General features: G+C 41.9%; 1 protein-coding gene across 3 annotated transcripts in view; it reads left to right on the plus strand.

Annotated features, from left to right (window-relative positions):
- LOC310764084 (uncharacterized protein C6orf132) overlaps positions 1-12,695 on the plus strand; it is a 42,666-nt gene that overhangs the window by 17,983 nt on the left and 11,988 nt on the right. The window lies entirely within an intron of this gene.

Below are 12,695 nucleotides of genomic sequence, written 5' to 3' on the forward strand. Positions count from 1 at the left end.
AACACCTTGAGCTCCTTGGCTGTGTGGTAAACATTTTTGAGTAGGATGCAGTCAGCCAGCTTACTAGGTGCTTACATGTACACTGTGGAAAAGTTACCACTTATTAAATGATTGCTGTGTCTACTTATGCTCACCAGCACACTGATCCAGTAAAAGCTGTTACTTAATGTTCTGCTTCAGATGGTAGGACATGGGCTTAAAAGGCTATCATGAGTGGAGAAATTTAAGCCACTGCAAACGACGTAGTATCCATACTTTCCCAACTTATCTCACAAAAGAGAGAGAGAAAAAAAACACAAATGAAAAGTAGAACTGCTGGAGAACTTCCTGGTGATGGTGCCCAAGGCAGAAAAGGCTTAGATGAGGTACAGGGAACATTCTCAGCATACATTCAACTGGTTCTCAACTTGGTTGACTGGATCTGCACCTTTCATGCAAATGCAATGGAAATCATTTTGGGCCTTGTGCTTTGTATGCGTGTTGAAGTTTTCCCTGTTGGTTGTGTCACAGCCTGGTAATCTTGACTTCAGTGACGCCTCAAATTAATCAAATGAATGACTAATAAACGTGGGGTGGGGGGAGAAGGAAAAAGCATAGAAGAAGGAGGAAGTGTGAGCAGGGATACTAATTTTGTAGCTGAAATGGCAAAATGAACATGAAAACTGTAGCCCTGTTCAGGTTTTCTTAAGCTGGACCTGTGGAGACAGTCTCACCACCTCCTTCAACTTTGACCTTCCCGCATTGAGTGGGAAGGTCTGAAGGAGGATTATATGTATGCTCTGCTGAACACCATTACAATCCTCCACAACTCCATGAATACAATTTAAGAACTGTAGTCATCCCTCAATTTGAGTAATGATCATGCAGTGCATATGCTGGATGTTTCCTAAGGAGTAAGAGTGCTACTCTCTGAAGTTTACTTTTATCCAAGTGTGGAATGGAGAAACTTTATGGACTATATGGATTCTATGATTCTTCTCCAGTGCAAAAAGTAAATTCAGAACTTGGCACTGGGTGCAGAATTTGGTGTGCTTTCCCTTTTGAACCCCCCCCCCCATTTTTTCTTAATTTTCATAATTTATACAGGTCTTGACATTATAGTTCCTTTATGCTGAATTCTATATTTTTTTAACATGCAAACTGCACAGCCTATGTGATTAATTGGCTGTTCCACTTCATTTGCTCTTTTTAACAATACTTTTGGGAACACAATCCCAGGGGTTCCTTGGTTTGTATTGTACTCATTTAATTTGTGTTGGGCACCAGCATTAGATTTGCTGCTTCTGACAACAAGAAGCAGCTGGAAATAGCATACAGTATGTTTGAAATAAGAGACAAATATTTAAGATAATTCAAGCAGAAATGCTGTGTGGTACTAAGTTTGCTATAGTTAAGTTGGCTGTTGGAGGGAGCAGACCAACAAATGCATTTTCCTAGTGAAATTTTAGTCTCATTTCCCTCCTTAGCTAACCAAGCAGACAGACGTGGGTATCAGATAGGGTTAGTTAGTGCTGGAGACCATTTAATTGTTGAGTGACTTATCCCTCTGAGACCCATTAATTCCACTTGTCTTCAAAGACCACATTAATACCACACTTTAAAGCACTATGATACTGTTTTAAACATTCATGGCTTCACCCAAAGAATTCTAGGAGCTGTAGTTTAAGGGTGCTGATAGTTGTTAGGAGGCCCCTATTCTCCTCCCAGAGCTACAATTCCCAGAGTTCCCTACTCTGTGAACTGTAGCTCTGTGAGAGGTGTAGGGTCTAACAACTCTCAGCACCCTTAAGAAACCACAGCTTCCAGAATTCTTCGGGGAAAACCCTGACTAATTAATGTGGTATCATAGTGCTTTAAATGCATGGTAAGAATGTGACCTAAGGTGAGACCCATTAATTCCGCTTGCCCCTCTAAGATGAGACCCGTTAACTGTTGACATTCTAAAAGCTCAGAGACAGCAAGAGAGTTTCCAGCTGCTGCAAAGCCTCCTGCCCTTTTGCTCAAGCAGTCCCTTCTCCCACCCTTCTCTTCAGTTCTGCTGACTACAGCAAATCCAAGAGAAGAGGCTGGGAAAGCACCACTTCTGCATATTATCCTGATAACACCAGGTTTTAAACCTGGTAGGCAAATAGCATGTTTATGATAAGAAAGTCTGTGCCTGTGTGGCTTTGCAGTAATAGACAGAAGGCCAAAATTGATCAGATAATTTTGCGTGTATCAATTTTATCAACTGTTTGCCAGCCAGAAGCTGTCGATGAAATAAAATGGGATAAAGTACCAATGATTCAGACTCGAAAAACAAGATTAAACTCAAAAATACAGGCTCCAAGATTGAGCAAATCTTGGAAACAGTTTTGTTTTAGAACTATTTCTAAGATTTGCTCAATTAATATTCCATAAATGACTAGGTAAAGGAAAACCAGCATAAACTCCTTGGCGAAACACCAAGATACTAGCTGCCTGTATAATTTCTTATAGAGGAGATTCCCATGATTTTGGAAAAGTTCATGTCTGGGGGAAAATGTATCCTAAACTAAACTAGGGTGGCTTCACGTGCAGTTTTGACTTTCTTCTGCTATTTGCAGTGCTTGTCTCCATGCAGAGAGGCACACATACTAAGCAGAATTCCACACCGGTTTTTCATCATGTGATTTGCCAGTGTCATCTTCAGCTGTGCCTTGCTAAAAACAAACCTGATATCCTGCATCACATATGGGCCTCTTGAAGTAGTGGGAGCAGCATTTCTCTGGAACTGTTATCCAGAATTGCTCTTAATCCAGTGCAAAGGCAATCTCTACTAAGGGCTGGTGGATCCCAAATGCATGTCCATCACTTGATGACTGCAGCATGTTTGAAAGGCCTGGCAAAGATCAAATGCCTCCAATTAGACCTCCATAATGCTTTTCCATGGAGTCAGTTTGCACATCCAGCTGCAAGTCAACAAGTGGTGCGTTTCGTGATATGAAGACTGGATGCCTTGAATGTTCACTTCCAGTTCCTAATGCCTACCTGACAGACATGTGTTTAGCTGGCGTCTGTTCCTTCATGTGTTTCTTTAACTGAATTGTCCTTTGAATAATTGCAATACCAAGAAGTGGTGCTGACTAGAGAAAGGGCATGGGGAGGAATTATTAGAAGTCAGTGACGTTGAACAGATGGCTCCAAAGGCATCATTAAGTGGGAGGGAATATCATGGCTCAGGCGTCATTTAGGAAATAAATGAATGAACTCTGAGGATGCCTCACATAATGCTGCTGAATGAAATGGAAATATTTCAGCATACATTTTGGGGTGAATTCATGCATGCATTTCAGTTGGAGACTGCCCACTTGTTTACACTGTTGTGGAGAGAAACCACAACTGTTTCCCTTACAAGCATTGTCATGAAATAGATCCATGTTTGCTACATTAGAACTTCCACTTTGACTACAGACACATGAGACTAAAGTGATAAAGAAACTACGAGACTTATTTTTTTGGTAGAAGACCACTGGATTTTGAATCACATAGATTTGACTAATTGTTTTGATTTTGGGGGGCAGTCCCTAAGCTCTAAACTGCATCAACACAATTCCTTTCCCGCTTCCTGCAGTCTTTAGCTAGTTGGGTGAGAAGCTTCAGAGTCACACATCAATGCAAATGGGAGGACGACATGAACCATTTGTTCTTTCTGGGCTTCCTGTGGAACCCTGAAAAGGTGGTATGCATTTTCCCCCAACGGTGAAATCTGCAGGCAAGTGCATATAACAAATCTTCATTTTAAAAAAGCAAATAAAAACAGCCTGAGGATGATCCAGTTTTGCCTACAGGAGTGGCAGAGGGAAGGAGTGCTTAGCTCCTACCATGCTGTCCATTTTTCTACCCAAAAGCTCCCTGCCCAACTATACTGCTCCCCACTAGCTGGGAGGGATCTAAATCTGTTATGATAAAGGTAGGAAAGCAAATGGGGGATTTTGAACAGGAAGATGAGTGGTAAGAAGCAGCTAAGCTTGCTGTTACTTTACTCAAATGGTTTCCCCAGGCTACTTTCCACTTTCAAAATAAAAATGCTGGGGCTTCATTATGTATATTTTAATATAGTGTTGTTGTTTGCCCTTGAAGCTCAATTTATCTCACTCTGGGAAAGATGTGAGCTGCAAATGTTTCTGACCTATTCACCCTGGTGTGGAACAAAATAGCAGCCTCCTCCCATTGGGCCCAGAGATATGGGAGTGATGAGAAACACTCCAGCAGCTCCCGTGCTGCTGAGGTAACATAAAATTATCCTAGTGTGGTTGCTTGAAGGCAAAGAGGACATCATCCTCAATTAACTAGGAAGCTTATTTGTAATGTGCACGCCCAGCATAATTTGAAAACACTTTTCCACCACCGTTGCCAGAAGACAAGGTGGCCAACCAAGTGTTTCGGTGAGGAGGACAAGTGAGGCTATTCATCCTGGGCAGCAGAAAAGACTAAGACTGGCTTTGCTCAGGGAAAATGACAATCCCTCCCTTTCTCCATATGCCAAACCCTGCATTTTATCATCACAACAATCCTGTGGGATAGGTTAGGGTGAAAGAGGGTGACTGTCCTAGGGGAACTGTAGTGTAATTCTATGCATGTTTACTCAAAAGTCACTGTGTTCAGTCACTGGTAAGTGTGTTTAGGATTGCAGCTGTAGTAAATAAGCTACACAAATAAATAAGCCCTGTGCCCCACTGCTTTCCCTTGGAAAACCCGCTCTTTAGCAATAAATCGGGCCAAATCAATGGAAAACATGATTGCCATTTGTTCCAATTTGGTGCTAAAGAGCAGGTTTCCTTGAGGGAAAGTGACAATGGAAGAATGGATAAGCTATAAGCAGATGGTGCCGTCAGGCAGTGCCTCCACCTGGATTGGCTGTAAGTAAGAAGGCCGGCAAGTGAGCACTGGCTGAGGGGAAACTGAGGTTGGTGGAGCAGTGCCCCATTCACTCTAATGGACCAGTCCGCACTGGTTTCAGGCAGATGCTATTCTTGTGAGCATGTATCTGGAACACCACAAAGATTAAAATAGTGTCAAAAGGAAGGGAAAATCCACAGAGACATATTTGATGCATCTCTCCTCAGACTCACCCTTCCGGAAGATGCTTTTCTTTACAAAGAACGGCCACGTAGCTTCATTTCATGCATTTTTATGTAATGTGCAGTTAGGCTCTTCAGCACTGGGTTAAAGGGATAAATGAGCCTAAAAAATGAAGTATGTGAGCCCAAGCCCATGTCTTCAGCCATGTATAAATCTGAAACTTTCAAAGCCAAACCCTTCCTTTAGACAGACATTGAGAGCTGTGCAATTCTGTCTCAGAAAGGAATGAGGGTTTGTCCAGCTGCCATGGATGTAGGTATGAGTCAATATTTGAACTGGCTTAAGAACTGTGTACACCCAGCATTGGATGGAAGCCCATCCATATTCCTTTGCTTTGAAAATAACCCCCTGTAAAACTAAAACTTCCTTGCCATGCCCTGTATTGAACTTGGCATGTGTCTCGCGCATGCCAAGTCTCTCACCTGTCTCACACATGCAGAGTGAAGCATCCAGGAAGCTTTTTTTCATATTTTTGTGAGAAATGAATTGTGTTCTAAGCAATATTTGCCAGAGCATGTCTTAGCCAGCATCCGTAGCTGCAGATTTGCACAGGGCCAGTCTGCTTCTCTTGGCTTTTCACTGTCACTTTTGTGCCCTTTTAATATTGTTTTTAATTAAGCTTGAAAATGGGACTGTTTTTATAATTTCATTTTAAACTTTTTTGCCTTTGAGCCTTTCTGTTGAAGAGCACCCTAGGTATAAATAAGTAACAAAATTAAGAACAACCCCTTGCCCCGCTTTCTGCATATCCAGAGTTTCTCCTTCTACCACTTTGCTCCAATTGAAGGAGGAAGAGTATATGTAAGAGGAAGCAATGATATAAAAACTAGATTGGAACTTGCCAGATTCTTTTTCCAAAAAGAAATAAGAGAAGGTAGTTACTTGCATTACAATTAAGTAAAATAAGATGGGAAGAATGATGCAGCAATAAGCCTAAGCCATAAAACGCTTAAAAACATTAAAAACAATGGAGCTAAAACCATAAAAACTTAACTAAAAGCTGGAGGGTTTGGTTAATGCTGCCATCTTGTTTCTCCTCCCAGTTACTTGCATTAAGAATCTGGAAGCAGGGGGCCTCATGGGTCTGCCTAGTTCAGTATTGCCTTCTATGACTAACAGTTCTTCTGTGTTTCAGGGCGGGAACATTCCTAGCTCTAGCTGAGTGAGGTTTTCTGCACACAGGGCATGTGTTCTACCACCCCTGATAATTTGGCTCTTCCCCTTTAGCGTAGTGATGGCCAAACAGTAGAACCAACCAAAAAGATGGGTTTCAGTGGCACCAGTGAAACAATGTGTGATCCAAGAATTGTGGCCTAGCATCCTTGAGTGCATGCCTTGGGTTGTATGCCACAGTCACATGGAACAGCAAGGTGTCTTTAGGCCCGTCTTGACACTTACGTTTGTGGGCCACGTGTTTGTTTTGTTGATTTCTGTCTCATTTTCCTTTACAAAATGGCCCCAAGCAGCTGTGAATATTGCCTCTGAAACTTCATTCAGCAGTGAAAGTTACACTCTCTCAATAACAGTAAAACAAGACATCCAGTTCAAAAGACATCCCAAAGACACAGTGGAATATCACTGCCCACCAAAATGGCAGATGGAGATCGAGCCAGGCAGGCAACATTTGGACAAGGGGAAGATTCTGCTGTCTTGGTCCATGACAGAATGGGCCCTTCCTCTTTTACACAGCCACCATACTTCCACAGAAAGAAGGGATGCAGAGAACGCCTCTGATGGTTCATATGTGACAATGAGGGTCTTGTCTTATCTTGGTCCAAGGCTTATTCTACTCCCAAACAACCATCAGTAGCTTTTCAGTATTGTTATTAGACTTGTCCCACAGACGATGGTTGATGCATTGAATTGCTCATGATTTACATTCTCCAAGCTTGAAAAGCTGGTTTCAAGTTGCCCTGTGTTGTGAAAGTGACCCTTGATGAGTCAGATAAATGTATGGGTAAGGCTGCTCCTGCTACTACTGCTGGCTCTTTATTCCACAGCACTCTCTAAAATATGAAGGTAACAAAGGGCTTACTAGACATATCCATGAGGAAATGACCAAATGATGAAGGAGGTGTATTTCTCAGTGGTCCCTAGAGAGCAACTCAGTTCCAGGGATCATACTTTTCAGTTGAATTACCTAAAACCTAATTATTATTTTTTAAGCGTTTGATGGTGATCACTTGCTCTGTTGTTGCTGGGTCTTTCTTTCTTTCTTTCTTTCTTTCTTTCTTTCTTTCTTTCTTTCTTTCTTTCTTCCTTTGGCACTTCCAGACTGTTAGGATTGAGTTTCATCATGGAAGAAAGGTGGACTAAATTAATAAAACAAATAAAAGCACTCAGTATGCAGTGAACAGCCTTCCTTGGCACAGCCCACAATGTTTTAATGGAACCAAGTTTAACTGTTCCCATTGCTGGGGGGGGGGGCATCAAACAAATCTCAACCTTGGCCTGGAATAATGCTTGTTAAATATTAACAGAATCTCTTAAGGTTAGCTTGAGAATTCGAAGTATTTGTGTGTTCAAATGTGTGTGCGTGTGCAACACTTGGAATTGTGAAATCAAGGGTCATATTCCACTGTACAATCAATAACCTTTTGTATGGGACTTCAGGTTATTTTTCAGCAAACTTTTATTTATTGTACTGTTGCAAACTTGTGGTTTGTATCATAACTTTCCTGTACTTTGGAGTAAAAAGAAGCTTAATTCCTGAGTAGCCAGAGTTTCTTTCTTTTTAAAGAGAAATCCAAGGAATTTTTCAGAGCTATGGTGGTTTGGATTAAAGTGACATCCATGGTTTACAATAACAGCATTAGTTCTTGCAGCATCTTAAAGACTAACAAATATATTGAAGCATAAACATTCATGGGCCGGAGGCTACTTCGTCAGGTGCATGTTGGTCTCTATAATGTTGGATAGAGACAATGTGATGTTCTAGAATAAAAGTTAGCCCTTTGAAATAATGCACATGCGACATCTGTACTTAATCCAAACAGCTTTGTCATGGTTGCTGAAATTAGAAATGTGGTAGAATTATACACGTGCAAAGCAACAATTCCCAAATACAGGCATAATTTTAAAGCATAAAAAGGAATCCAGATAGAAGGTCCTAGTGTGATAATAGATAACAGAGGAGAAGAGACCAAAGCATGGATGTCAGCATAATTTTTTTCAGTTCAACGCTATAAACAATCAATCATAACTAGCACCACAGCATGTCTACTATTTCTGGTAGATCTGGTGACGGAACAGCGTTAAGACCTGAGTAGACCTGGCCTCTGAGAAACATGTATTTCAGGTCTATCATCTACCTTGTTTCTCAACAGTTAGACATGCTATCCATCCATGAGTCTACCTGACATCCAGATGATGCCTTTCCATTCACAGCTGAAACTCAGTTCTTTTCCTGCTTCCCTTCAGCCCTTCTAGCCCTTAATTAATTGTCCAGTTAATACAATCAACTGCACTACATTACCCTTAAAAAAAAAAAGCACACCAGAATTTAAAATAATACTGGATTACACTTCAGGGCTTTTACACACTGCCCTTCTCTCTTCTTTGAGCAGAATGAGTATAACAACACTGGGTTACTTTGCAAGGCTGGCACAGTAATCCACATACTCTCTGACACAGCTCCACCTTCTGTAATATGGGTAAAATAATCATGGATTTTGAGGTGGTTTGCCCATCATTGTAAGCCAGAGTTATGCTGGCATGTTATGCTGGCTCCTGCAAAGGAACTCACACTCACCTAGCTCCTCACCAGGCTAAAAAGCACACGAAAGCAGCAGCTATGTCAAGAACTGGCTTAGTGGGCCATCTGAACCCAGGATCATCATCAAGGTCTCCCTTCTTTAACAACAGCAACCTGCAACCATAAGACAGATTCGTGTGTTTGTGCTTGGTCATGGTTTGGCTAAGCCTTGTATGTATCTGTATTGGTAAAATAATTTTTTTAAAAAAATGTTTACAAACTCAGTGATGGGAAACCTCTCTCTCTTTTTTACATTTCATTTGGCATGAAATAAGACTTAGATTAGAAATATTGTGCCTTTCCTGCTACCTTCTGCTTTGGAACGGAACCACAACCTTCCAGTCACAGCTTCTTTTATCATTTTCAGTGCATTATTATTATTAAAATCTATACCTCACCCTTTTCCTCTAAGGAGCTCAAGGTGGCAACATGGTTCTCCTTCTCCCCATTTTATCCTCACAACAGCCCTGTAACATAGGACTTGAACTCTGGTCACCCAGGCCCTAGTGGTTTATGCTAACCACTATACCACATTGATTCTCTTCAATGAGGAAGCACTTCAACCCATAAGGTGTCAACTAGAGCAAAGGGCTGGCTGATGCTTTACTTCTTAATTTCAGTGGTGCCACACTCACCACACTGAACGTGTGTGTGTGTGTGTGTGTGTGTGTGTGTGTGTGTATTAGCACTGCAGCAGACAGCATAATAGAGATCATAAGCATCCCCATATCTGAAGAAGTGTGCGTGCACACGAAAGCTCACACCAGTAACAAACTTAGTTGGTCTCTAAGGTGCTACCCGAAGGAATTTTTTAATTTTGTTTCGACTACGGCAGACCAACACGGCTACCTACCTGTAACTAGCATCCCCATGTCGGTGTGAGATGTTCCGATTTGGTGTGTCTGACACTTGCATACAACTTTACATGAGAATTGACTGACTGAGGCCACTGGAAAGGAAAAGGCAATTGAAACCAAAAGCAGGAAGTGTGGTGTTGGTTTGGGGGCGAGAATGGAAGAGGATCAAAGCATCATTGGGCACTTACTTGAGAGGCGCACCTTATACAATCAACTCTGCTAACAGCTCCAGACTCTTCCCAACTTTGAAGCCAGAAGCATTTCAGAGCTGCAGGATTTCCTTAAAGTAGGGAAGTAATGCTTCTCAAGCCCGCTAGTCACTGCAACCTGAACCCAATCCTGCTATTCGTGTTCCTCTGTCCCTAAAAAAATGTATAGCATGGGCCTAAGCAGGTTAGACATGCGGGTGAGACAGGTTTGGAGATGTGTGCCAAGTGAATCAACTTTAGGCTTAATAATAGTTTCAGGTACATGAATACAGAAATGGTAGGTAACCTTAAAATATAATGAAACACAGAGGGTTGGCTTTGGTCTGTGACAGACATATGGGGAATGAGGACAAAAGCTGAAATTGGTTTGAAAGATTTGTAAGAAGAGATGATTTCAGGATAGGGTGGTTCGACAGCGGAGAGCAGGGCAATGAGAATGAGGAATTATGTGCACATTTTCGTAACACCTAAGACATTGAAATTACTAACTTTTCAAAATGATAAAACAAACAAACATTTTCGAGTTTTATTTACAAAACTAGTAAAGTTTAAAAATATGCACATTTTCATAGCATGCAATTAACACTGTGAAATTGAGACTACCAGATTAGATTTAAAAACAAAACTTGCAACAATTTATTACTGGTAAATGTTTTCATTCTGCTTCCACGTTATTTGCAGGCCTGCATAGGTTAGAAGGAAAGCTTTCCTCAGTTCAAGGTCTTTGGCCCCACAGCTATTTCATTGGTTAGTAGGTTGTTGTTATGTACGGAAGTTCTCACCCTGGGCCAGCAGGGGGATACTGTAGATAGTTCAGGTCCACATATGCAAATAAGGGATCGAAAGTGGCATTCAGTGATTGGATAGTTACGGAAAGTTGTTACAGTTACATTGTACTGGAGCTCTATATAAGCAGGCTGGCTGAACCCTTCAGTTCAGTTCTGTTCTGGCCTGTGAATAAACAAGAGCTGTTTGAAGAGCCGCTGTGTCGTCTGATATGTTCACCCACAACTTAACAGTTGTGGCAACTGCAAGGCAGGATACTATGACGTTTGTTCTGGTCTTCATCAATTGCATAGCTCATTGCTTTACCAAAAAAGAAAGAGAGAGAAGGGAGGTTGTAACAATTTATCTGCTCTTTGACATTCTGGTTTGAGTTGTATAGGGTGGTGTGTCTTTGGTTGCAGTCTCCTTGAATGATGAAAACTGCTCAGTGAAAAGCACAGATTTTTGGCTTAATAATTATCAAAGGGTGTATGCATAGCAGAGCAGTTAAAAACCCTTGAAATGAAGCAGAGCATTTTAATGCCGCCAGTAAGAATTCCCATTTCCTCATTATTTGTAAGAACACCCAGTGTTAAAAGAATGCATGAGATGATGTAGAGTACAAGCATTTTAGTGAAAAGCATCATAAGAGAACTTCTTGTTTTCCTTGAAACAGGTGCATTGCACTTAAGATGGCCAAAAAAGAGGACAGGACAGAACAGCACAAAGATTTGCATAGTGTTTACATGTTAATTCATAGGTGCACATTTAGAAATATTTACTATAATTTAAATTCAAATAAAATACACCTCATCATAGAGACATGGTGACCCATGTTCTTGCTGGGGCTTCTGTCTGGGTGCTAAATGTCATCATCAAGACCTCTGCTGCTCTCTCTTCTTAGAGTTCTCTGTCTTTCAACAGGACTTTGATCAGACAGTCCCTCAAATAGAGGCCTTCTGCTAGCCTTTCACATAATCTTCTGTAAAGAAGGACACAGGGCTTTTTTTCAGCTGGAACTTACCAGGACTCAGTTCCAGCACCTCTCAGGTGGGCGCCATTGCCATTATAAGAGAACAAGGGAGGTGTTCATGGTACATTCCAGCACCTCTTTTTCTAGAAGGACACGTGGCCACCCCATATAATGCTTCTCTGTACTGGTCCCTCTCTGGTTCACACAAATGACCAGGGAACATGGTAGGATGAAGCGGCAGCTTGTGCAACATGCAAAGGTGGATTTTCTATGATGGGCACAAGTGTCTCTAAGAGGGAAAGGCGCTTGCATTCTCCAGGCACACTTCCAGCATTTTCAGCAGTGTAACTGTGCTGAACTTGGTGCACTGGAAGCTACATTACGTATGTGTCTTAAAAATAGTGTGGGTGCTTAAAGATTTTCCAAATTATATTTGCACCTGGAACTGCTTCATTTCTGATATGATGTTCTTAGCTGTGCCTATGTAGTAAAATGAAGACTCTTGCCTTGATCAACTCATGTTTGCAAACACTGTGGAGTATGTTGCCCCATGACTAGTAGTGGGGCAACTATAATACAGGGGTAGTGAACCCATGTCAGGGAAGTGGGTGGCACTGTCATTCAAACCACAGAGCCTCTTGGGCTTGCCAGTCAGAAGATTGGTGGTTTGAATCCCCGCGACGGGGTGAACTCGCGTTGCTCGGTCCCAGCTCCTGCCAACCTAGCAGTTCAAAAGCACGTCAAAAATTGCAAGCAGATAAATAGGTACCACTCCAGCGGGAAGGTAAACGGCGTTTCTGTGCGCTGCTCTGGTTTCAGTGTTCCGTTGCGCCAGAAGCAGCTTAGTCATGCTGGCCACATGACCCGGAAAAACTGTCTGCGGACAAAGGCCAGCTCCCTTGGCCAATAAAGCGAGATGAGCGCCGCAACCCCAGAGTCGTCTGCGACTGGACTTAACTGTCAGGGGTCCTTTACCTTTACCTTTACCTTTAGGGAACCCATGGTCCTCTAGATGTTGTCATACTGCAGCCCCC

The sequence above is a fragment of the Podarcis filfolensis genome (genome assembly GCF_964270895.1).
Source record: "Podarcis filfolensis genome assembly, chromosome: 6".
Taxonomy (NCBI): domain Eukaryota; kingdom Metazoa; phylum Chordata; class Lepidosauria; order Squamata; family Lacertidae; genus Podarcis; species Podarcis filfolensis.